The sequence below is a fragment of the Panthera leo genome, chromosome B2, assembly GCF_018350215.1.
Source record: "Panthera leo isolate Ple1 chromosome B2, P.leo_Ple1_pat1.1, whole genome shotgun sequence".
Lineage (NCBI taxonomy): Eukaryota > Metazoa > Chordata > Mammalia > Carnivora > Felidae > Panthera > Panthera leo.
The window spans coordinates 40,293,259-40,318,564 of NC_056683.1; the positions used below are offsets into that span (position 1 = coordinate 40,293,259).

At 44.3% G+C, this 25,306-nt stretch overlaps 1 protein-coding gene across 12 annotated transcripts in view; it reads right to left on the reverse strand.

Moving 5' to 3' along the window:
* Nucleotides 1-25,306, reverse strand: part of TRERF1 (transcriptional regulating factor 1) — a 226,275-nt gene that overhangs the window by 165,221 nt on the left and 35,748 nt on the right. Inside the window, exon 1 of one of the 12 annotated variants that reach the window (XM_042938764.1) lies at nucleotides 15,076-16,015. The exons of the other annotated variants lie outside the window; for them this stretch is intronic. The gene's annotated coding sequence lies outside the window, so the exon portion shown is untranslated. Of the gene's footprint in view, nucleotides 1-15,075; nucleotides 16,016-25,306 lie in introns of those variants that run through there. 12 annotated transcript variants of the gene reach the window in all.

Genomic DNA, 25,306 nt, shown 5'->3' on the forward strand with positions numbered 1-25,306 from the left:
TCATTTATCGAGATTTCATAACCTATGATGGGACGGACCTCTGAGTTCATTTTCTCCGTTTTGTTACGTAGTTGTTCCCAAAAGCCACTAACATTTTTAAAATAATTTCCTTCACGATCGTTCACCTTTCCAAATTTGCCATATATGTATGTCTTCCGTTTATTTAGATCTATTTTCTTGCGCCAATCTCCCATTTTTCTGTAATACCGTACAGTTTTAGTAAACACTGCTCGCCTGCCCTGTTTGCCAAGAGGAACCTGCTGCTAAAAGATTTTCAAAAGATATTTCGGTACGCTCACCCACCAATTTTTCCTGATTATTGCTGTTATTATCGCTTTGCATGCTTTAGAAAGTATTTCATTGGGATTTTAACTGCCAGGGCATGACATCGAGGCAAAAACCTTGGGATACTGACTTCTCAGTACTTTTAACTTCTGATCAGAAAACAGCCATGTCGGATTTTGTAATTTTCTTTGAATAGAAATTGTGTCATTTGCAAACAGTGATATTTTTATCTCTTCCTTCCCTATACCAATCCCTCTAGTTTCTTTTTGTTCCTATATTGTTATGACAAGCATCTGTTAAACTAGGTTAAATAAAAGTAACGATAAGGGACATTCTGGCTTAGTTCCTGTTTTTCAGGGCACGCTTCTAGTATTTCTCCACTTGGTATCGGCAGTCTCGGTAGAAGACCTGGTACACGATTATATACAAGCAGGCTCTTTATCATGTTTAGGAGTAAATCCCCCAATGATCCTGCCTTTAGGTTTATGATGCTTTATAATGCACATATAGTTATGTATTTTGCTGCATCTACTGAGCGCTAATTCATTCATTCATTGAATATTTGTTGAACGCTGACTATATTCCAGGCATTGTGGTAAATATTGGGTGTTCTGATTTTTATGGCTTATTTCTATTAACAGTAGTCTTTTTGTACTAAACCATGCGTATATTCCTGGGATGAGCCCTACTTGGTAATTTTTCAAGACTCATTTTCCAAGAACCTAAGTGCCTGTAAAATTCATCCCGAAAAATTAACAGATGAGAATTTTGAGAGATCAAACTCCAAGAAGCAGTTCCAATATCACCCATTCCAAGAAGCCTTCCCAACCCTCACCTTTTTGGAGTAAAGTTCCCAGCTCCTTCCTCCAGGCACTACAGCCCTCCCTCCCTCCATTACTTCATTTATTGTAGGGACTGTCATACAATCAAATGTCCACCTGTCTACCCCACCTCAGGGCTCCATCACTGCCCTGAGGACAGAAGCAGGGGTATATCATTGGTGCTAAGCACCATGACTGGTGGATGAATGCTACTCAGTAAGTATTTCCCGGAGTAGTTAGGTCATTCATCTATTTGTTTATTTTCCCTGATGATTTTTTGCAGCTGTATTTTTAAGTGAAACTGATACATAAATTCCTTCTTGGGATCAGCAGGACATTGACAAGCCAGCCGAATTCCACAGAAAAGCTGTGGTCTACTGGGCAGCCCTCCTGTCCAAGGAGATACTGGGGATCTCCAGCTAGACGTTGGGCTCACAGTGGCTTCGGGGATGGGGAACAGCATAAGATGAGGTTGTGAACAGTCTCTACAAGAGGGCAAAGCCTGGGGCAACTGGGTGGCTCAGTCGGTTGAGCGTCTCACTTTGGTTCAGGTCACGACCTCATAGGTTCGTGAGTTCAAACCCCGCATCAGGCTTACTGCTGTCAGTGCGGAGCCTGCTTTGGATCCTCTGTCCCCCTCTCTCCCGCCCCTCCCCTGCTTGTGCTCTTTCTCAAAAATAAATAAACATTAAAAAAAAAAGAAAAGGAAAAAGGGCAAAGCCCTGTGATGAGGGAGCCCCGACAATGACCCTCCACAACACAGGCATCAGGACATCTATGGAAAGGTTACCAAGGCCCCAGCTGGCTGGATAAGGCAAGATTCCAACCCCCAGCGGGGAGGACAAGTCATGTTTGTTATTGTTATCAACACTTATCACGCACCAGACATCTTACACAATTATCTCTCCAACCACCCTCTGAGGTATACTCAATAGTTCCCATCACACAGACAGAAACTGAGGCCAGGCAGGTTATGTAATTTACCCAGAGTCACAGGGCCAGTAAATCGATGAGCTGCCATTCAGACTGGGATTCCCACCACACCTTGCTATCTCCAGCAAAGGGCCAGGTCAGGGTCTTGGTCCCAGCCTAGGACCCAGATATGGGGTACATTAGCAGAACAGGAACCAACCCAGAAGCCTCTTAGAAGAACTGAGACTCAGAGAAGGAAACGGGACATAGGAACAAGACGGGAGGCCCTGCCATGTCAGAGCCAGAACAGTGTCTGAGTCCAGAATCCCGGCCGGAAGGGATTTGAGTCTCCACTTCCTCAGACCAGACGTGACTCTGAGAGCCGAGGGTAGGCCTGAGCTTCAGGAAATAACCCATGGGGCTGCCTTCTCCTGAGATGATGCAGACTGGGTCTGGGTGGGCATGCCCCTCTCAGCTCCACAGACTGCAAGGGCTACGAACCGGTGTCCGGCCAAGCAGGCCTCCACTAGCACGGGCCACACCACCTGTGTGTGCAATGGGAGCTCATGGAACACAGAGAATCTGACTGAATAAATGCCTGAAAAATCCTGGCCTTTGGTTTCCTTATTTGCGAAGTGAACAGGGCTGGACCAGGTACGTTCTGCACTGCGGGTTCTGTCCCTCGTTTTGGGATTCCTCACCTTAGCAGGACCATTTAAATCAAGGGTCTTAGGATCTACACCCAAACTTCAGAACGCTTGAAGCCCATTCGTGCAAAAGAAGAATGAAGGGTTTCAATGTGCGTGAGTAGGGGACAGCGTATTTCTGGAGAAGTCTATAGCTTCCAACACATTCCCAAAGGGGTCCACGGACCACCAAAAAGGTACGGAACAACGGATCCAAATGTACCTAAAAGGTCAGCTACACCAGTAGAGGCTAAACAGTAGTGTTGAGCTAAGGCGATCAGCTCACCAACCAAGGACAGCTGAAGAAGTCCTGTAGCTACATAAGCTCTCTTCTACCATCTCAGACCATCTAGAAAAGGTGTGGTCACTAAGGAAGCCAGGGAAAGTGACCGGTCAGGGCATCCCACCTTCACTACTTTTAATGAGAGCAGTACGGATTTTATCACAATAGAAGTATCGTCTTTATACAGTTGATGGCTTCCCTGGATACACTTGGGAGATTTAGTGCCCAAAGGTCAGAGAAGGAACAGGTGCCATTTCTTCTTTCTTGGTCCGCCCCACCTAGAACTGGTTAGAAATGCAGAATCTGGGGGGCACCTGGAGGGCTCAGTTGGTTAAGCATCCAACTTCAGTCAGCTCAGGTCACGATCTCACAGTTAGTGAGTTCGAGCCTCGTGTCCGGCTCTGTGCGATAGCTCGGAGCCTGGAGCCTGCTTCGGATTCTGTGTCTCCCTCTCTCTCTGCCCCTCCCCTGCTTGTGCTCTGTCTCTTTGTCTCTCAAAAATAAATAAACATTAGAAAAATAATTTTAAAAGAAAAGAAAAGAAAAGAAAAGAAAAGAAAAGAAAAGAAAAGAAAAGAAAAGAAAAGAAAAGAAATGCAGAACCTGGGGCCAGGCCTGCTGGATCAGAATCTACATTTAATGAAGGTTCCAGACCCCAAGTGATTCGTGTGCACCTTAAAGCTTAAGAGGAACTGCTGCCCTTGTGTTAACAGAAATTCATGGGAGGAAAAAAGAAATGAAGGATAAAAACACAAAAGTGAAAACAGAATTAACAAATAAGAGTGTGAGCAAACATCTGGGAAGAGAACAAAAAGCCAAAAGTTGGCTCTTAGAAAAAAAATAATGCCAGGCGCCTGGCTGGCTCAGTCGGAAAAGCATATGCGACTCTTAACCTCAGGGTTGTGAGTTCAAGCCCCAGGTTGGGTGTAGCGATTACTTAAAAATAAAATCTTCCAAAAAAAAAAAAAAAGGAAGTTCCAAAACATGGGCACAATTAATTTCAAAAAGAATAAATTGGAAAGGTTAGAAAAGAAACCCAACCCGATATATGAGCCACTGATACACTCTTTAAAGGATTTTAGGCAATCTTAAGCTAATAACTGAAAAGATTAAGATCATGCTGACAAATGTATAAGATACCCAAATTAAAGCAAAAGGAAAGATAAGCAAACTGATCAGAAACCAAAGTTGGGTCACAGAAAGGCAGAAACAACCAAGGGAAAAAGTGCCTGTGCATTTAATGGCTCAGTTGGAAAATCCTTCTGCTATGTAAACATTTTTGATCACTCAAGTAAACAGCTAAAGCATTCATACTTTCCTTTGGACAAATTCAAGCATGCAACTTAAAGCTGAGGCCTTTCAAATTGGACTCCAGTCCCCAGAGGGTACCTCTGACAGGAGCCCATTGCGTATCTTTCAGGCCCATTTTATATATATATACGATTCCACCAAAAACATGATAATGTCAAAAAGATGATACTGTTCTCTTTTTCAAAAATGGCATCACCTTGCACGTATCACCCTGCAACTCTCTTTTTTTACTCCACATTACATTTCCAAGGACTATTCTCATCATATGGGATTTTAACCACTCCTGCAGTGTTTTTCCAACTTTCTGGACTGAGTCCCACAAAATGAAATTATTATATTGTGACTCAGTTCACCCTTGGTGAATAGGTAAAACTGAAACAAAAGCCTCACCAAATATTGGCCCACACTGTGTACAATGCTCTATTTTCTACTGTTTCACATGGTCTCACAACTGCTAAGTTCGTTTACTGGCCCTCTAAGGGTCTGAACAGCCCAAGTTCTATTTAGCCCTCACTAAATAAATAAATATTTATTTATCCATCTTACTGATGGATGTTCACCTTGTTGTCTCCACTTTCCCACAATGACAACAATGTTCAATAAACACTGTGCATGTATGTGAATGTTTCTCTAGGGCAGATACCTAGGAGTGGAACCGCAGGGCCCTGAGATATGGGCATTGATAATTTAGATAAACATCACCAACTGCGTTCCAAAGCAGTTGTACCCACACCCTGGCCAACTCAGTACATTATCAAACACTTTCATCTTTTCCAATCTGATAGATGAAAAATGTCATTTTACTGTCGTTCTGATTTACAGGTTTAATTACAAGAGTTTCTGCACCTTTTCTTTTTTAAGAGTCATCTACCCTTCGGGGCACCTGGGTGGCTCAGTCAGTTAAGGGTCCGACTCTTGGTTTTGGACCGAAGTTTGTAGATGGAGCCCCGTGTTGGGCTCTGCAATGACAAGAGCCTGCTCGGGATTCTCTCCCTCCTTCTCTCTCTGTCCCTCCTCTCTCTCTCTCTCTCTCTCTCAAAATAAATAAATAATTTTTAAAAAGCGTCACCTACCCTTCTCTTTCTGTGAATTTCTGCTCCTGTCCTTTGCCCATTCAATTAAGTCAGCGGCTCTTCTTTATTTCTAAGAGCTCTTTACATATTAAGAAAACTAGCTCTTTTTATCATATATGTTGCAAACATTTTTTCCCTCAGACTATCAGCTATCTTTTGACTTTGTTTATGAGGTTTTCCTCATGCAAAAATTCTCGTTTTTATTTTGTCAACTTTAGCAATCTTTTATGTCGTCTGGGATGGGTGTCAAACTTGGGAAGGTCTCTACTTCAAGACTATAGAAAGATTCTTCTAGTGCTTTTACACTTTGATTATTAAAATCTCTGACCTATTTTTGATAGACTTACTTTGATCTAAGGCACAAAGTAGGGATTCTACTTTCTGCACTTCCCCCTGCCACAGACAGCTATCTAGATACTACCTTTCCCCATACACCTGAAATGCTCCCTTTATAACAAATCACACACACACACACACACACACACACACATGCACACACACACACACACACACACACACACACCTATTTATTTAGGGGCTCTCTATTCTGTTCCATCGCTTGTTCAGTCTATTGAGTGCCAAGTTATCTTAATTACTGAAGCTTTTAAAATGTTTAATGCCCACTGCAGCTAGATCCTTCTCTTTTTCACTGTCATATTTTCATGCATGTTAATTTTTCCATGCAAATTTAGGATAACATTTTCTACTACCAAAATAATCCTATTGGTAATTTTTATTATGATCACATTTTTAAAAAAATTTTTAACATTTATTTATTTTTGAGAGAGAGAGAGAGAGAAAGCGGGGGAGGGGCAGAGAGAGAGGGAGACACAGAATCTGAAGCAGGCTCCAGGCTCTGGGCTGTCAGCACAGAGCCCAACGCAGGTCTCGAACTCACAAACCGTCAGATCATGACCTGAGCTGAAGTCAGATGCTTAACCGACTGAGCCACCCAGGTACCCCTATTGTGATCCCATTTTAAATATATAGGAGGAATGATATTTTTATTATAACCCTGACTCTTTCTATCCAGGACTATAAAAACTTTCTGTTTAAGTATTTTATGTCCCTATGTATAACTGAAGTTACATATAAATATAATTTTTTAACCTTATAACTAGACATTTCATCTCTTTGGTTGCTTACATAAATGGAGATTTTCTTCCGTCACGTTTTGTTGTAGGATATTGTTTTTAAGGGAGAGCTACTGATTTTTGTGCATTAATTATGCACTCAACCTTAACAAATTCTCTAATTGTCTGTAGTCTTGCTTCCTCCTCCTTGTTTTTATACCTCTTATTTCCTTCTCTTATCTGATTTTACCAGCTTATCCTCCCAAAACAAGGTTATATAATTATGGTGCTGTGCATCTATTACCCACCATTTCAATGCTAAACAAAATGTGGCTACCAGTTTGAAAAAGATGTATTTTCTTACAATGAGGAGATAGATACTTAATTACTCCTACATTATAAGTTTTTATTGGAAATAGGTGCTTAATTTTTCATAAACCTTCGTGGCATCTTAGACCCTTGAATGTGGCGAATTTTATTCACAGAAATCCTAAAATTAACCTATCCTTGCATTCCTGGTCTGAAACCCACATGCCTATGGAGCTCTTTCAGGGGGCTGCTAGATTCTATTTGCTAATTGATATGAGAATTTTGCATTGATATTCAAAACTGAGACCACCTGGTACTTGCGTGTGCACATACTGTTCTTTTGCCACCTTTTACTACAGTGGGTTCACAAAAGGAATTTCAGCCTTCCTTATTTCTTTGCTCTAGAACCATTTAAACAGCATTGGAATCACCTGCACGTTCAATATTTGAAAAATGTCACCTGTGAAACCCATCTGGTCCTATGACTATTTTAAGGCACAGCTCTTTGATAACTTTCTCTATTTCTTCTATGGTAATTGATCTGTTGAAATTTTATTCTGTTCTCGCGTCAGTTTGTTGTGTGTGTGTTTTTTAAGGATATATACTCTCATATTCCATAAACTGCTTCTAAACATAGAAAAAATCCTACCGCCATCACTGTAAGAAGTAAATATAGCCTCCACCCCAAACCTTAGCACAACAACACCCAAGTGGCCTGGTTCCTAATTTCTGCACCTGTCCTCCTCACCCCTCCTCAACATATCATCTTCTTCACCACTAGATTCATGCAAAAAGAGAATGGACAGGTTTGCAATAAACCATCCAGAAGCACAAGGTACTCACGGCCTACCTCCAGTACCATCAGGGAAAGGCTGTAGACAAAGGGCCCAATCCCCACCTCCCCTCAGTGGAGTCCCTTCCAATCCCTTCTAGGCTTCTTTTCAGAGCCGGCACCCATCCCTACCCCATCTGTGAAGCCAGCAGCCCAGCTAACCACTCCCACCCCCCCCCCCACCCATCCACCAAATCCTCGGCCTCCTGGCAGATAGCATTAGGGAATCCACAGGCGTCCATTCATCAGGCACCTGCTGGATGCCTGGGGCACCTGGCATACAAGGATCCTGCACTCTAAAAGTATGTTTTCTGAGTGAGGGGTTCAGACAAGCCCACAAGTAATAAGGCCAGAATAAGCAGCCCAGAATAACCAAGCACAAAACTGCAGCAGAGCAAACCAAGAGTGCAGAGAACAGAGAAATAACTGGGCCACCAGGAGAAGATTGGGAAGACCCTTCAAACAAGGGGCCCAAAGCCAGGCTCAAGGAGGATCAGCACAGGGCACTGATGGGATTGGGTGGGATGCTGCCTGACCAGGGAAGAGGACAGATAAACCTGGGCCCCGGGGTGCAGGAACCCCAGAGAGAGGTTTAGATATGACACAGCAGGTAACAGGAGGTACCACAGGCTCCTGTGCAGGGGAGTAACAGGAAGAAAGTGGTGTTTGGGTCATCCCCACCCCCCCCCCCCACATTCTATGATGCCAGACTTACATTCAAAGAAATGACTAGCTGTGCCAAGAACTTGGTGAGCTGAGGGGGGTGGGAGCACGGGGAGGCGTAAACCACAACCCTATGCTGATGCCACAAGTGACAATGGACATACACAGACGGGGACACACACACACACACACACACACACACACACACACAAGTCCAGGTTCTAATTAAAGACACCAGGCTGGAATCATTCTGTGGCACTAGGGTTTAAACAGTTTACTGCACTACACAATAAAAACCACATTGCCACAAATCTCTAGCCTCAGGGGGCATCTGTGCTAGCCCAGTGCTTCTCAAACGTTATAAGACATCCAGATCACCTGAGAATCTTGTTAAAAATACAGATCCCGATTCTGCAATGGTGGGTTCTGCATGTACATCTAAGAAGCTCCCGGGTGATGCAAGATGACCCTGATCCAGGGACCGTGCTTTGAGTAGCAAAGGGCTAGATGAGAGTGAGGCTCTAGGGGGCTCCCGGGCTGCAGATTATGGGCATTAACCACAGGCAGAGGGAAAGCTGAGAGCTGCCTGGGGTCTACGGCAGAGCACCCAAACTAACCAACTCATTTTCTTTTTGAAAAATTCACCATGGGGGTTCAGTGCCAACAGGGCCTCCTCAAAGCCATTAGTAAGTGGAAACCACCGTGCATTTCACAACTACCATCTAATTACTCTCCCTGTAACCTTCCACAGCAGCCCTAAGCCAGCTCTTTCAAGTGCTGATGCCGCTAATCAAGTCATAAAGCCTTAAAGCTCATATTATTAGCCTTGATAACACAGAGTAAAACAAACACAACAATTGCCTTTCCTCCCAGCTGAGGCCATCAGTCAGGCTACCTGACTGCATCGGCATTACATCCCAGGTCAAGGAAAAAACGCATCTAACCAGTGAGACTCTCCTATCCTGGATGGACCACGCAAGAGAAATTTATCAGCTCCTTTCTGATCCTCTGAGAAGTTTCTGGAAACTGATCACGATCCACCACGATCCGAGCGATTTCTTTACTGTCCCCATCTCCTTCGGTAATCTGGAAGCCTGGAAGAAGCTTCTGCTACTCCCCATCCTTCTGGTGGCATCCCCTCCCCTCGGGTCACCTACTTAGGCACACAGTGACCCACTTCAAATCAACCCCATCACCAACGCAGAGCTCCTCGACACAGATCAATTCTTCAATCAGATGGCCGTGTTTCAACCTGCATGCCTGTGCCACTTGGAGATGAGGGGACTGGTCGATGAACAGAGCAAGAGTAACAGAAACTGTTTAAGGGAGACCTGGCCGCCACCTCCATGTTACCCACAAGATATACACACACATATACAGAACCTCAGCATCCTACTTAGTACTATGGGGATTCAGAAAACGAGAATCCCTGAACTTGAGGAGTTGTTCAAAGAGGAGATATAGTTCTCCATGCTCATGCAGCAACTGTACTGTAAGTTCGCCAATGGCTGGCACCCACCAAGCTGAAGAGTTTCCTATACTTGTGGCCTAAAGTCTACAGACCATGTCTAATGACAACTCCATGAAGACTAGGCCATTGACTATGGAAGGAAATAAGCCTGAGGACTTGGCTCTGCTTGGGGGTAGTACTTCCACCATGAGTTGACTAAGCAATACATGAAGAACAAGAATTAATGTCCTCCAATGGCCATGGGCAAGTGACTCACCCAAGATTACACTGAGAGTTTTAAAGCTAGGAGTAGAATTCAGGTCCCTGAATTTCCAGACCAAGGCTCTTTCAACTAAATCCCACTCCTTTCACCTCTGCTTTGGAACTCCCCTATGAAATCAGAGTTTGAAGTTAGCCACTTCTTTGCTTTTTACTCCCTCCAACCTCACCCAGTCTCTAAGACACCCTTTCCTGAAGAAGCAACATACTTTAACCCATCTGAAAGCTGGTCCCATTCTGCTCTCCATGGGATGGGTCAAGAGCAAAGCAAATTCACATCCCCTCATTAGTTTCCTTTTCTGTAAAATGAGGAGGTTAGCAGAAATGACTTCTAAGATCCTTTCCAGCTTTAAGTAAAATCAGTGGAAGCTTCACTGTGCAATCAGGAGAAAACAGGGGACCCAAGCCATGGTCCCTGTGTCATTCTGTTTTGTGTGGGGAGCATGGGCTGGTCCAGGCAACTGACAAGAAGCTACAGTTTGCAAAGAACCTGTCCACCAATCTCCTCCCATGGTCCACACACAGCTTCTCCAGCCCACATTAGAAGATGAACGGCCAGCTGCCAGATATCTTCACAAACTTGCCAGGAAGAATTCTTCTTTGAAATATTTTTTTTTACATTTATTTAGTTTTGAGAGACAGAGTGAGACAAAGTGAAAGTGGGGGAGGGGCAGAGAGAGAGGGGGAGACACGGAATCCGAAGCAGGCTCCAGGCTCTGAGCTGTCAGCACAGAGCCCAACGCGGGGCCCGAACCCACAAACCGTGAGATCATGACCTGAGCCAAAGTCGGACGCTTAACCGACTGAGCCACCCAGGCACCCTGCCAGGAAGAATTCTTAATTAAAGTTTGTGTTGCATTGCAGTATTTTCTTTTTAATGACTTTTTAAATTTATAAAACCAATTTGTGCTTATTACAGAAAACCAGAAAACATTTTATTTTTAATAGCTTTTAACATCATAAAATAAATGTACATTCATTACAGAAAAATCAGAAAGCTTGTTAAAAGAAAATCCCACCTGTAAACAAGTCTATACCTAAATTAATTAAATCACATTCCAATCAAGAATCAAAGAAACCTAAGAGTTGGAACTGGTCTTAGATACAGGTTGCATTCTGGGGGCTACGCCACTTAAGGTCTGAGGAAACAGTCAGGGATCCATGGTAATGATCCAATCCAATCCCCCTATCTCCACTGATCCTGACAGGCGGCCTCCCAGCCTCTGCTCGAATACTTCCCACATTCCAGTCCTTTTCCAAGCTTTGGGGAAGCTCCAAAAATGCTTCTTCCTACAGTAGATGGCAGTCATTATATGCAGAGAAAGACCTGTACCTGGGTTCAATTCCAGACTCAGCCTCTTACATGCTTCATGACCCTGGGAAAGTCACTTCCTTTCTCTGAACTTGACTGCCTCATCTCTAAGATGTGAATAATAATATCTGCTTGAAAGAGTTGTCCTGAGATTTAAGTGGGAAAACGTATGTAAAGCACTTAGCAAAGTGCCTAGCACAGTGTAAGTGCTCCATAAATAGTAAGGACTATTAATAACTTGTAGCTCATGACAAAGGCTTTCACACTTTTCCACCTTACCCCTAAAAAGAAATTATACTTTTGTAAAAAATGTTTATTTATTTTTGAGGGAGGGGATGGGGGGGGCACAGTGGACAGAGGATCTGAAGCAGGATCTGCACCGACAGCAGCGATCCCGAGGTGGGTCTCGAACTCACAAACGGTGAGATCATGACCTGAGCCACAGTCAGACTCAACCAACTGAGCCACCCAGGTGCCCCCTACTTCATCTTTTTAAATTGTTGGTCTTAATCATTTAATTGAGTGCCCAACCCACTCATGGGTTGCAAATTGCAGTTTGAAAAACACTGACTTACACTAAGACCAAGTATCTCCTCCTGGAGCGTCTACCTCTAGCTTTACTTTCTGGAAGCACACAGAACAACCCTGCCTGTTAACCTTTCAGGCACTTGACACTCCCTGTTCTCTCAAGCAGTCACTGTATGCCATCTGGCTTCCCGATCCCCCTTCGTCCACGTCCCATCCTCTGGACTCCTCTTCCCTCTGCAAGCTTTCCCCTTTAATCCCTGCTGCCCGGGAGGGCCATGCTCATTTAGCAGGTGCTTACGCCACTGTCACCTCGGGTCAGGCAGCCTGACATGAGCATCTTTTCCAACCTTCCCACCAGATGAGCTATTCATCCCCGGAGGAACACATCTTGGCTTCTTCCAGCCCATCCCCAACTCCGGTACTTTCATACAAAAAGGTGTCCTCTCTACCCACTCCTCTGTCCTTCCACAATGAGATTAGGGTGCCTCAGGGCCCATCACTGAGAAAAGCGAAAGCGAGGAAGAGTTTCAATATGCATACCGGAGTCTGAATCTACAACCAGAAAGTGTTCCCTTCTTACTCATCTCTGAATTAGTTCTGCCTGTTAGACCTGGAACCCAACTGAGGCCTCATCACCCAGCCACATCTGTCCCTTCCTGGTGAAGGGGGGCCCTGTGACAAGGAATCTCACAGCTGGCTGCAAACACAGCCCCCTTCAGAGCTGAGATCCACGGGCACCACTTGCACAGGCAGGAAACGGCAGATATCACAGCCACAGTTTCCCATATCCTATCTGCCTTTATGGTCATCAAAAAAAGGCGTTTGTGGTAATAAAAAATAAATAAATAAAATGCACACACATGCACCTAATGTCACTACTCTGACGGGCAACATTTTATAATTTGGGTTTAAAAAAAAAAGGTTTCCAAAACAGTAACAAATTTTAGTCTACTATGCCTTCAAAACACACACTGGCTGCCCCTCACTCCTCTCTCCTCACTGCACTTCAGGTAGATCTCAGATCTTGTGGCAAACACATTCAAGAGAGTCTCCCCCACCCTAGGAACCTTCACGAACCCACCACCCTACATTTATTATTTCGTTAGATATATCTGCATCCCGAAACAATGTATTTTCAAATTTTGTTGACTTTAAAATTTATTCAAAAGAGGGGCACCTGGGTGGCTCAGCCGGTTGGGCGACCGACTTCAGCTCGGTCATGATCTCATGGTCCGTGGGTTTGAGACCCACATCGGGCTCTGTGCCGACAGCTCAGAGCCTGGAGCCTGCTTCAGATTCTGTCTCCCTCTCTCTCTTCTCCTCTCTCCCTTGTGTTCTATCAAAAATAAATCAACATTAAAAAATTGTTTTAAATAGAATAAAATAAAATTTATTCAAAAGGTATCGTGCTGTATGGGATGTTTGGTGTCTTTTTTTAATTTTTTTTTTAAGTTTATTTATTCATTTTGAGAGAGCACACGAGCACGAGCTGGGGAGGGGCAGAGAGAGAGGGAGAGAGCGAGAATCTCAAGCAGGTTCTGTGCTGTTGGCACAGAGCCCGACATGGGGCTCAAACTCACAAATCGGGAGATCATGGCCTGAGCGTAAGAGTTGGACACTTAACCAACTAACCCACCCAGGTGCTCCTAGAGTCTTTTTCTTTTTTAATGTTTATTTTTCAGAGAGAGAGAGACAGAGTGCGAGTTGGGAAGGTGCAGAGAGAAAGGGAGACACTGGATCCAGGCTCCAGGCTCTGAGCTGTCAGCACAGAGCTCGACGCGGGGCTTGAACCCACGGACCATGAATGAGATCATGACCTAAGCCAAAGTCGGACGCTTAACCGACTGAGCCACCCAGGCGCCCCCAGAGTCTTTTTTTTTTTTTTTTCAAACTTCAACCTCAGATGACTAAGATTCACTCGTGTCGTACAAAGATGCTGTTCGTTTATGTCGCCACTGCATGACAACCCATCATAGGACCACAAACTCCTTTTCCAGCTGACGAGCATTTGAATTTCGAGGGTCTTTTTTTGGCTAGTATCAACAGCGCTACCAGGAACATTCTTAGTCCACGTCTCCTGGTGCTCGCATGATTATTACACACCTAGGGGAGACACGTCAGGCCACACGGTCTGTACACATACAACTTCACAGGACAGTCCCAAACTATTTTCCAAAGTGGCTGCATCGGCTCACGCTCCGACCACCAGTGCACAGGAGGCCCCAGAGCTCTATGTTCTCTCCAGGGCTTGCCACTGCACCGCTCCTTAGCGTTTGCCCATCAAGTGGGGATAAAATGGAATCTCATTGTGAGTTGTATTCCCCGCTTACTAATGAAATTAAGTGCCTCATAAAAAGCGAGAAAGATCCTCTCCCAACCTAAAGCCCTGTGCTTTTCTTTCACGGCTCTTATCACAGCCTATAATTAAACATTTGTGGGATTATTTGATTAAAGCCCATCGCCATGCCCGCTTTCTTCACCACGGCGCACTGTACAACAAAGTGGGGCCTCTGTGTATGGGCCGAATGAATGAATGCATGAACAGCTGAGTAACTGGGACTATCCAGTTGATCGTCAGGCTCCAATCTGATTTTATTAAAAGCCTGGGCTCGCGAGTCGGGGTCTGACCTCCCCAGCTGAGTTATCAAGGGGGTGGGGGTAGAAGTGATGAGGTGGGAGGGAAGGGAGGAGAAATCCAGTCTTGGTCCAGCATCATTCGCAGTACCTCCTCAATAATGATAATAAATAAAACTACGACTACTGCTGTGAATTGCAACCCTAACGTGAGCCACTCGCTTCACGCCAAACAACACCAGCCATCCTTTCTTTCTTTACATAGCATGCTCACACGCCAAGCACCATGGTTACATGCTTACTAGAGTATTCCTCTGATCCTCACATCTCTATGGAATGGATATTATAGCCCCATTTTATAGCAAAGAAAACTGAGGCTCAGAAAGGCTAAGAAGTGCCCAGCCACAGGACGTAAACAGGGGCAAATGAAGAGTCAGAGGCAAATCAAGGACGGTCTGGCCCCAGAACCCATGCCCTTTCCAGACACCTGTTGCCACCCTTGCCCCCTGGGCTTTTTGTCTTCTCTGCACAGAGCTCCTCTGCCTCCACAACTGCCCCCACAAAGCTATACCGATTCCAAGTTCTGTTCCCCCCGCACACAAATGCTTTCCCTGCAGTGGGGGTGCAGTGCTTGAGTAAAAGATCACCCTGCTATATCCATCATTTCCCTGACAGCACACTTACCTGGCAGGTCCCTGGCTACAAGATGCTTAGCGTCACCCAGCAGGCTGGCATGAGGACATCATCCATAGCCGAGTCTCCCAGAGTTCTCCCAAGTCAACACTTCCCACCAGCCGGGGCTCTGCAGAAACTAGCTCCTTCTCAACTTGGAAAGGGTTTTTACTGCAACTGGAAACAAACACCTCACAAATACCTACTATACCCAGGCACATGGCATGCCTTAACTCAGCAAGAAATACTATGTAGCCACTACAATTATACAATCCCAGCCCGATCCATGGAAATATGCATGTGAAATTATGTTAAGTGAAAAAAAGGCAACTCAAAAATAGTATCTACATGCCAAATTAAGTACACGCAGTACCCTCAGACACAGGAGGGCAATATAAATAGAACTGAGTGTTCACTAGAACCGTTTTTCAGTAAAGTTACTTAGGTTTCCATTGCCCCCTGAAAGCTACTTGCCAACTCTTTATAACAGGTGTGGTTTCAAAGCAAGCTACTAACAGTAGCAAAGAATTATCCCCAGCAAAAATGAAAGTTCCCTGAGGGTCATGATCATGTCTGTTTTGTTCATGGCTGCATCTTTAGTGAAGGGGTCAGATGAGGGGTCAGTAAATGGCCTGCTGCTAAATCCCACCACCTGGTTTTGTAAATTAAGTCTGATAGGAACACAGTCACCCATCCATTTACATGTGGTCTATGGTTGCTTTTATGCTACAATGGCAAGGCTGTGTACTTAGTACAGGGGACAGAGACATGGTCCACAGAGCTGAAAATATTTACTCCTTGACCTTCTATAGAAAGCTTGCCAGTCCTTGATTTAATGCCTACCCTGGTGTCTACATATAGTGAAGATTCAATATTTGTTGAATTAATGATTTCAAATAAGTCCAAATCAAGCTCATAGATGAGAACAAAGACCTTATTTACCCAGGGCACATAATATCAGATGCCAACAAATGGAAAACATACTTTTGTTTCTTAACATTTATTTTTGAGAGACAGAGACAGAGCGTGTGTGTGTGCGCTCGCGCGCGCATGAGCGGGGAGGAGGGGCAGAGAGAGAGGGAGACACAGAACCTGAAGCAGGCTCCAGGCTCTGAGCTGTCAGCACAGAGCCGATGTGGGGCTTGAACCCACAAACCGTGAGATCGTGACCTGAGCTGAAGCTGCATGCTTAACCAACTGAACCACCCAGGTACCCAGAAAATGTACTCTTCAATATTTAAATCAAAACGGGGCTGCTGACACCCTCAGTAGGTGGTATATGCCTTGAGCAGTTTCTTCCACAGCGGAGACGGATTACACCAAACCATGTACACAGCAGAGCTACAGCGAAGGACAGCCGCTAAGGGCTTGGCAGGCCATCTGAGGCCAGAAGTAGGAGTCAAGTCTGGGTAACTAGTCAAGATGCTGTAATAATCCCCGTGCGGGGCTCAAAGAAGGATTTTGACCTCCTTAATCTTATATTTGAAACAGCTAAGCTACAGAACCAACGAGGGTGAAATCATCTCATTTACTTCCTATGTAACTTCTGGTCGGGACAATGCATCAGTAAACAACTGTAGGCACAATTATTTTCCCCTTAATTTATCAGTACATCTGCATTATAATGCAACCGCGTATTTTTAGGTCTGCAGACTTGATTATTCAGAGGCTGATACTTAGGCTGGTGGCTTTTTGAAGCTTGTTATGGCCCCAGTGCAGAAGACAGGAGAAAGGAAATGAAAGGAGGTGAAACTCACATCAGTGGGTGTTAGTATTTTATTAGCAGATGAAATGCCAAGATTGGGGTGGAGGGGGTAGTAGAGGGTGAAACCCCAGGTCTCCAGAGCCGAAGCTCTCCCCGGGCCTCCTTTATCAGATCCCCACATCTTAACTTCCATCACTGCATGCTGACAACCTATTAATAATTGTTATACGGGCCCATCCCTATGATGATCCAAGAACATTACAGTTAACCCTTGAGCAACACAGGTTTGAACTGTGCAGGTCTGCTTACGCACAGATGTTTTCTGATAAATACGGTACAGGCCTATAAATGTATGTTCTCTTTATGATTTTCTTCACAACATTTTCTTTTCTCTAGCTTACTTTATTCTAAGAATACAGTATACAATACATAGAACATTCAAAATATGTGTTAACTGTTTACGTTATTGGTAAAGCTTCCTGACAACAGCAGGCTATAAGAGTTAAGTTTTGGGGGAGCCAAAAGTTACACACAGATTTTCGACTGCCCCTAAACACCCCCCCCCCGCCCCCCACTGTTCAAGGGTCAACTAACCATATTCTCTGAGCTCCCTTCCTTTGTTCATAGGAGAAAAAACAAAAGTCAAAAGGGGATTCAGGGTTGAGGCTCTCAAACAAAGCCTTGGCCTGCTGAAGTCGGGAGGACACGGCCTCCCCAACTGAAAAGTTGGAGTGTGGATTCATTTAGGGAAATGTCTCCAAAAGAATGCTGGGAGGAGTCTAAGCCCCTTCCCCATCCCCCACACACATTAATTATTCCCAGCAGGTGTTCCCACTTCCCAGGAACCCACAGATCCAGGAGAAGTTCAACACGCTGGCTCTGAGCCATAGGGTTACACACAAGGCCTCCTGGTAGGGTCCCTCCTGCAGCCGAATGAGTAGTGAGTGACGGAGAGCCCAGGCCCATGGACCCTTCAAAGCCTGTCATAACCTCCGCTGAACAAATGAACGGGATCTCCTCATTATTTTAGGTAAAAACTAAAAGTCACACCCACGGAGGACCACACTCCGACTTTCTCCTTGTGACATTTTTTCTCCAACGGAACCATACAAAATACACCTCACTTCTTCCTCTCCCTCCTCCTCTCCAGCCTGCCACCTTTTCCCCTTCCATCCTGAGGACTGGAGACTGGAGAAACCCTTCAGTGCAGGAAGGCAGCGTTCTCTTCTCTGGCTGACAAGACACCGTCCGTTGGTTGGACCCTGGGAGGTGTGGGAACCCCTGCTCACCTCGACCCGGTGGGCTTTAGGCCGTCCGAAGTGAACCAACCACACAAGACAACCAAGGAGGGGGAAAATGGAAGGAAATGCCCGCCACTGCCGCCTCCTCTCGCTTTCCCTGGGGCCTTCGCTCTGTCAGATTTTGAAGCATAATGAGTTCTGTTTCATAACAGTCTTAAATGAACTAGAAGGGGGAAGGGGATGACAATGATAAAAATCTTAATTAAAAAAATTCCTACAGGCAAAGACTTTCCAGATCCTAAGATGTGATAAAAAGTCTCCTGAGCTGGGGGCCCTACAGAGCCCTGAAGGACCCAGCATGCAATATACATTTCCTGGGTGCCTACTATGTGCCTGGTGCTATGCTGGGTGCTAAGGGGCTGCACTGAACACACACACATATTCTAGGGGCTCATATTCTAGGAGGGAGGAGGTAAAAATAAAGAACAAGTAAACTCAGGGCGCCTGAGGGGCTCAGAGGGTTAAGTGTCTGACTCTTGATTTCGGCATCTGACTCTTGATTTCGGCTCAGGTCGTGATCTCACAGTCGTGGGACTGAGCCCTGTGTCAGGCTCTGTGCTGGGTGTGGGGCCTGCTGGAGATTCTCTTTCCCTCTCCCTCTGCCTGGGTGGCTCAGTCGGTTAAATGTCTGACTTCAGCTCAGGTCATGATCTCACGGTTCATGGGTTCGAGCCCCCACGTCAGGCTCTGTGCTGACAGCTCAGAGCCTGGAGCCTGCTTTCAATTGTGTTTCTCCCTCTCTCTCTCTGACCCTCCCCTGCTCATGTTCTGTCTCTCTGTCTCTCAAAAAAATGAATAAACGTGAAAAAAAATTTTTTTAAGAAAAAAAAAAGAGCAGGTAAAAGGGATGGAGAATTCAGGCAAAATATGTTAAAGGGGATGGGAAATTTGGGGTGTGGTGTTGAATACAGTGGTGAGGAAAGCCTCCATGAGACAAATCTGAGGAAAGACTTGACAGGGGAGACAGTACACAATGCAGGTGGTATCTACGTTCTGGAAGAGGATTCCAAGCATAGAGGACAGCTTATGCAAAGGCCCTGAGGCAAGAACACGCCAGGTATGTCCAGGGAATAGCTAAGAAACCAGGAGTGGCTAGAGCACAGTGAGAGAAAAAGAGAACAGAAGATAGTGTCACATAAGCAAGGTGGGGGAGGGAGCAGAGTGTCACCAGACCACCTCAAGGACATTGCTTTTCCCTGACAAAGGAAGTGGCCACTGAAGGGCTGTGAGCAGGGAAGGGGCAAGTTCCCCTTCAATTCCCTGCCACTTGGTCATTCTTCCTAGAGACGTCCTTTGATACCACTTAATAAATATGCTCAAAGCCACCTCTCCTGCAAAGCTTTCTCTGACTAACCAACCACTGCAACTTACAAAGCCAACAACCTTAAGGAAACCAGCCCAGCCCCACACCCACCTCTCTCCCAAATCCATAAGAGACCCAAAAGGGGAGATAATGAGTAGAAAGACCAAAGAGGGGAATGGGTACCAGGAAAACACAAGGACAAGCAGAGAGGGGCAAGGAGCCATAGGGGGAAAAGGGAGAAAGCTCCAGAGAGAGGCAGCATCCACACCCTGCAGTTCCTAAGGTCCAAAGCATCAGCACTTTATCTTTCCAATCCCTGCAGCCCTGGAGCTGCCCTGATACTCTCATCAGCAGGGAGCCCTCCCTGCACCTCTTTACTCCTTACCCCGATGTTAAGTGGCACTGGAAGAAGGGAGAGAAGAAAAGGATTACCTTACTCTTCCTCTGTAAACTGCGAAAGCAGTGGCCCAGCTAACACGAGCCAGAGAAACCAGAGGCAGCAGAATTCCCCGTCATTACCTCCACACTAGGATCCCCAGCAGACTCGCGGTGAGCCACCAGGCGAGTCTACCTGGTCAAAACCTATAAAGTGAGCTGCCACGGCACAGACCCGGTCCCCACAGCACCTTCTGTCCACGGCACCTCTCCTCCCACAATGCCCCCATGTTCACACTCATCCCCCAGCAACCACACTGCAGAGGGGGGAAAAAAAAACTGGCCAATTAAGAAAAGGCTCAGGGAAGCTCTGGAATAAGCTAAAATGGGTAGAAAGGAAGGAAGGAATAAGTTAGAACAATCAGCTCCAGGTAGTAGAGGGTTCTAGAAGCTAACAGCATGGGCTCTAGAGCAGGAACTCGTGGTTCAGCTCTGCCACTGACAGGCTGTGTGACCTTGGACAAGTTATCTGTGTGACCCTGGGCAAGTTATCTACCCTTTCAGGCCTCAGATTCTTCATCTTTAAAACCACTATCTTTATTAGTACCTGTGTCCTAAGGCTCTCAGGAGAATGAAAATTAGTATTATAAAGCATGTAAAAAAATGTCTGCGGCATGGTAAGCACTATATGAATACTTTTACTTGTCTTTTAATAAGGCAGATAGAGATAAAATTTTTTAAGTTTATTTCTTTCTTTTGAGAGACAGCCAACATGTATGTGGGGAGGGTGGGTGGGGGGTGGGGCAGAGAGACAGGGAGAGAGAGAATCCCAAGCAGGCTCCCCATCCCTATATGAGTATTTTTAAGAGAGAGACACACACACACACACAAATGCGAGTGGGGGAGGGGCAGAGAGAGAGGGAGACAGAATCTGAAGGGGCCCCAGTCTCTGAGCGGTCAGCACAGAGCCCGACGCGGGGCTCAAACCCACAAACCGCGAGATCATGACCTGAGCCAAAGTCGGATGCTTAACCGACTGAGCCACCCAGGCGCCCCATTAAAGTAATAAAAACACTTTCGGCTCAGGTCATGATCTCACGGTTTGTGGGCTTGAGCCCCGCGTTGGGCTCTGTGCTGACAGCTCAGAGCCTGGAGCTCGCTTCAGATTCTGTCTTCCTCTCTCTCTGCCTCTCCCCCACTTGTGCTCTGCCTCTCTCTCTCTCTCTCTCAAAAATAAACATTACCAAAAAAAATTTTTTTTTAAAAAAAAAGAAATAAAAACACTTTTGATAAAGGAAAGCTTCTCTCAGAACCTTCTGAGAGGGGGGCACCTGGGTGGCTCAGTTAAGTGTTCGACTCTTGATTTCAGCTCAGGTCATGATATGGTTTGTGAGTTTGAGGCCTGCTTGGGATTCTCTCTCCCTCTCTCCCTCTCTGCCCCTCCCCTGCTTGCATTTTCTCTCTCTCTCTCAGAAACAAATAAACTAAAAAAAAAAAAAAAAAAAAAAAAATCTGAGAGAGAACAGGTCTATGTTTATTTTTGTACACGACCTATCCATGAAAACAATCACTACTAATTAATATTTTCAACTCTTGATAATTCCAATTCCATACTTTTAAAATATAATAAAATGCTGGGGTGCCTGGGTGGCTTCCTGGCTTCTGCTCACTGTCTCTCAAAAATAAATAAACATTAAAAAAATTTTTTTAATAAACAAAAAATAAAATAAAATATGATAAAATGCTTTGGCACAAAGACATTTATTGCAGCACTATTTTAAAAAATTTTTAACATTTATTCATTTTTGAGAGACAGAGAAAGACAGAACATGAGTGGGGAGGGGCAGAGAGAAAGGGAGACACAGAATCCGAAGCAGGCTCCAGGCACTGAGCTGTCAGCAAAGAGTCCCATGCAGGGCTCAAACTCATGGACCACGAGATCGTGGCCTGAGCTGAAGTTGGACGCTTAACCGACTGAGCCACCCACATGCCTCTATTGCAGCATTATTTTAAAAAGCAAATGATGGGGGCGCCTGGGTGGCTCAGTCGGTTAAGTGTCCGACTTCGGCTCAGGTCATGATCTCGCGGTCCGTGAGTTTGAGCCCCGCGTCGGGCTCTGTGCTGACAGCTCAGAGCCTGGAGCCTGTTTCAGATTCTGTGTCTCCCTCTCTCTGACCCTCCCCCGTTCATGCTCTGTCTCTCTCTGTCTCAAAAATAAATAAATGTTAAAAAAAAATTTTTTTAAATAAAATAAAATAAAATAAAAAATAAAAAGCAAATGATGGTAAATGACCTAACTATCCAACAACAGAAATACAGTTGAGCAGATCCTAGGAGCCATAAGAAACAGTTATGTGCAGATATTAAAAATCACCTAATGAAGAATTTTTAAGGACATACAAAGTACCTAAAATGTCAAATGATAAAGGATTAAAAAACTAGACTTCACTTTCAACTATCATGATATAACTGCTATTAAGTCAACCCTCCTGTATAGAAAGAACAATTGTAAAAGGTAAGTAAAATACAAAATAAGAATAATAACAATAATAACTGTTCGAAGATGTGGGACTACAAGGCGGCTAGGACAGAAGAACCATGTCCCTAGAAGAAAGGGAAGCTCAGTGAGGTGTCTATCAGCAGCTGGTATTTCTACCCAGAACATTTGCTGATCTGCTATAACCAACAGTGAGGTAAAAAGCAGCAAGTTAAAGTTTGCAGTAGCTTTCCCTCTGTACCAAGTAGTCAAAAGCTGGAGTTCAAGACTATAAAGACATCCAGGCTTTGAGAGCCAAGATCCTGGGGAAAAGTGACGCGCTCTTAAGTGAGCCCAATACTCTGCAGCAATTTCCCCTCAAAGCATTTGTTGACACCTAAGCCATGTGTGTTCAGGGCTACACCCTAGAAATCCAGGCAGAAAAAAAGCTATTAAGGAGCGCCTGGGTGGCTCAGTCGGTTAGGCGGCCGACTTCGGCTCAGGTCATGATCTCATGGTTCATGAGTTAGAGCCCCACATCGGGCTCTGTGCTGACAGCTCGGAGCCTGGAGCCTGCTTCAGAATCTGTGACTCCCCCTCTCTCTCTGTCCCCTCCCCAGCTCATGCTCTGTCTCTGTCTCTCAAAAAATAAATAAACGTTAAAAAAAATTATAAAAAAGCTGTTAAAAGACTGGAAAAGCTAAGCAGAGATTTTGTTAGTTTCACAGTGGTAGAGAAACAAATCATGACTTTCAGGGCCTACCAAGGAAGAGGGACCTTAAAAAACACCTGCTCTAAAAGCAAGGGCAGACCACAAACAGACCAGCCTTAAAAGAACTAAGCTGATACAACATCCTGATCCACTCCATTTTCCATTTAAAATGCCCTGTATTTGGGGCGCCTGGGTGGCTCAGTCAGTTGGGCTTCCAACTTCGGCTCAGGTCATGATCTTGCAGTAAACAAGCTCAAGCCCCACATTGGACTCTGTGCTGACAACTCAGAGCCTGGAGCGTGCTTCGGATTCTGTGTCTCCCTCTCTCTCTCTGCCCTTCCCCCACTCACACACTCGCTCTCTCTCAAAGATAAATAAAACATTAAAAATTAAAATGCCCAGTATTTGAACAAAAATTACCAAGAACATCAAGAAATACGACCAAACCAAGAGAAAAATACAATCATTAACAACAATTTAAAAATATCATTTTATAAATAAGATATTTATGAACAATAAAACCAAATAAATTAAGAACTGACTGGATGGGTTTGACAACAAATAAACAGTAAAGAGATGACTAGTGAACTGGAAGATAGGTCAGTAGAAAAAAATACTCATATTAAAGCACAGAAAATACAAAAACAAGCTTCAGGGACACGTAGGATACCACAAAAGAGTCTAACATTATGCAGAGTCTAAGAAGAGGAGAAAATAATGGGGCAAAAGCAATATTCAAAGGGACACCTGGGTGGCTCAGTCGGTTGAGCATCCGACTTCGGCTCAAGTCATGATCTCACCTCACTGCTCATGAGTTCGAGCTCTGTGTCAGGCTCTGTGCTAACAGCTCAGAGCCTGGAGCTGGCTTCCGATTCTGTATCTCCCTCTCTCTCTGCCCCTAACCCACTCACATTCTGTCTCTGTCTCTCTCAAAAATAAATAAACATTAAAAAAAAATTTTTTTAAACAATATTTGAAGGTAACTCCCCCCAGATATTCTAAAACGGACAAAAAAAAATCAAGCCATGAATTCTAGAACTCCAAACTCCACGGGGGATACATACAAAGAGAATCACACTTAAGCACATCATAATAAAGTTGCTAAAAAAAAAAAAAAAAAGCTAAAGGGGCACCTGGCTGGCTAAATTGGTGGAGAATGTGACTCTTGATTTTCGGGTTGTAAGTTCAAGTCCCACATTGGGCATAGAGATTACTTTAAAAAAATAAAATCTTTAGGAAAAAAATCTAAAGAGAAAAAAAATACTACTTTCAAAAGAAACACAATAAAACTGACAGATAACTTTTTAACATAAATAAAGGAAGCTAGAAGACAATGGCATGCTATCCTTAAAGGATTAAAAAAAAGGCAAGCTACAATTCTATACCCAGTGAAAATATCCTCCAAATATGAAGGTGAAAAAGACATTTTCAGACAAAAATTGAAAGAATGTGACACCAGCAGGCATCCTTCACCACACACACACACACACACACACACACACACACACACACACAAAACTAAGGGCGTGTTTCTTCAGAAAGTAGGAAATTAATCTGAGAGGGGAGCATGAGCATAGTCATACAGGAAGAAATGAAGAATAGCAAAAAGAGTAAACAAGTGGATTAATCTAAATTATTATTTACTTTTGAAGTCCATGTCTTGTGGGGTTTAATATACAGAGAGAATTAAAATCACAAGACCTCAGGGTTGATGGAGGGCAGATGGGTGGGGGGATGGGCTAAATGGGTGATGGGCATTAACGAGGGCACTTGCTGGGATGAGCACTGGGTGTCACACATAAGTAATGAATCACTAAATTCTATTCCTGAAACCAATACTATGCTATATGTTAACTAACTTGACTCTAAATAATAAATAGATAAATAATAAAATCACAAGACTTCCAAAGGCATAAAGGAGGTAAAGGGAGTCTAAGGGTTGTAAGGAGCTTGAACTGTCCAGGAAATGGTTAAAGGATTAATCTAGGGTCAGCTCTTAAAAAAAAAAAAAAAAAAAAAAAAAAAAAAAAAAACCCACACACAGAATGGGTCCAACTATGCAAAGATATGTATGTTGAAAAAATACCAGAAAGAAGAAAGAAACACACTATTTTTTTTAAATGGAAGTTCAATCTAGATGAGGGAATGCTGACTGGTTTTGACTGTCTTCATGCTTTTCAGTGTTTTCAGTAGAACAACTCTTTTCTCGATGTTTGATTTCACACAAAACTAGTACACTATTTTCTTACCCTTGTGGCAGGTGAAAGTAGCTTCTTATAAAACTTATGAAACTTATAAAGTTTCAAAAAGAAAAATTCCTAAAACACTGGAACAGAGACCCCATAATTCCACAGTCAATTATTAGCAACAA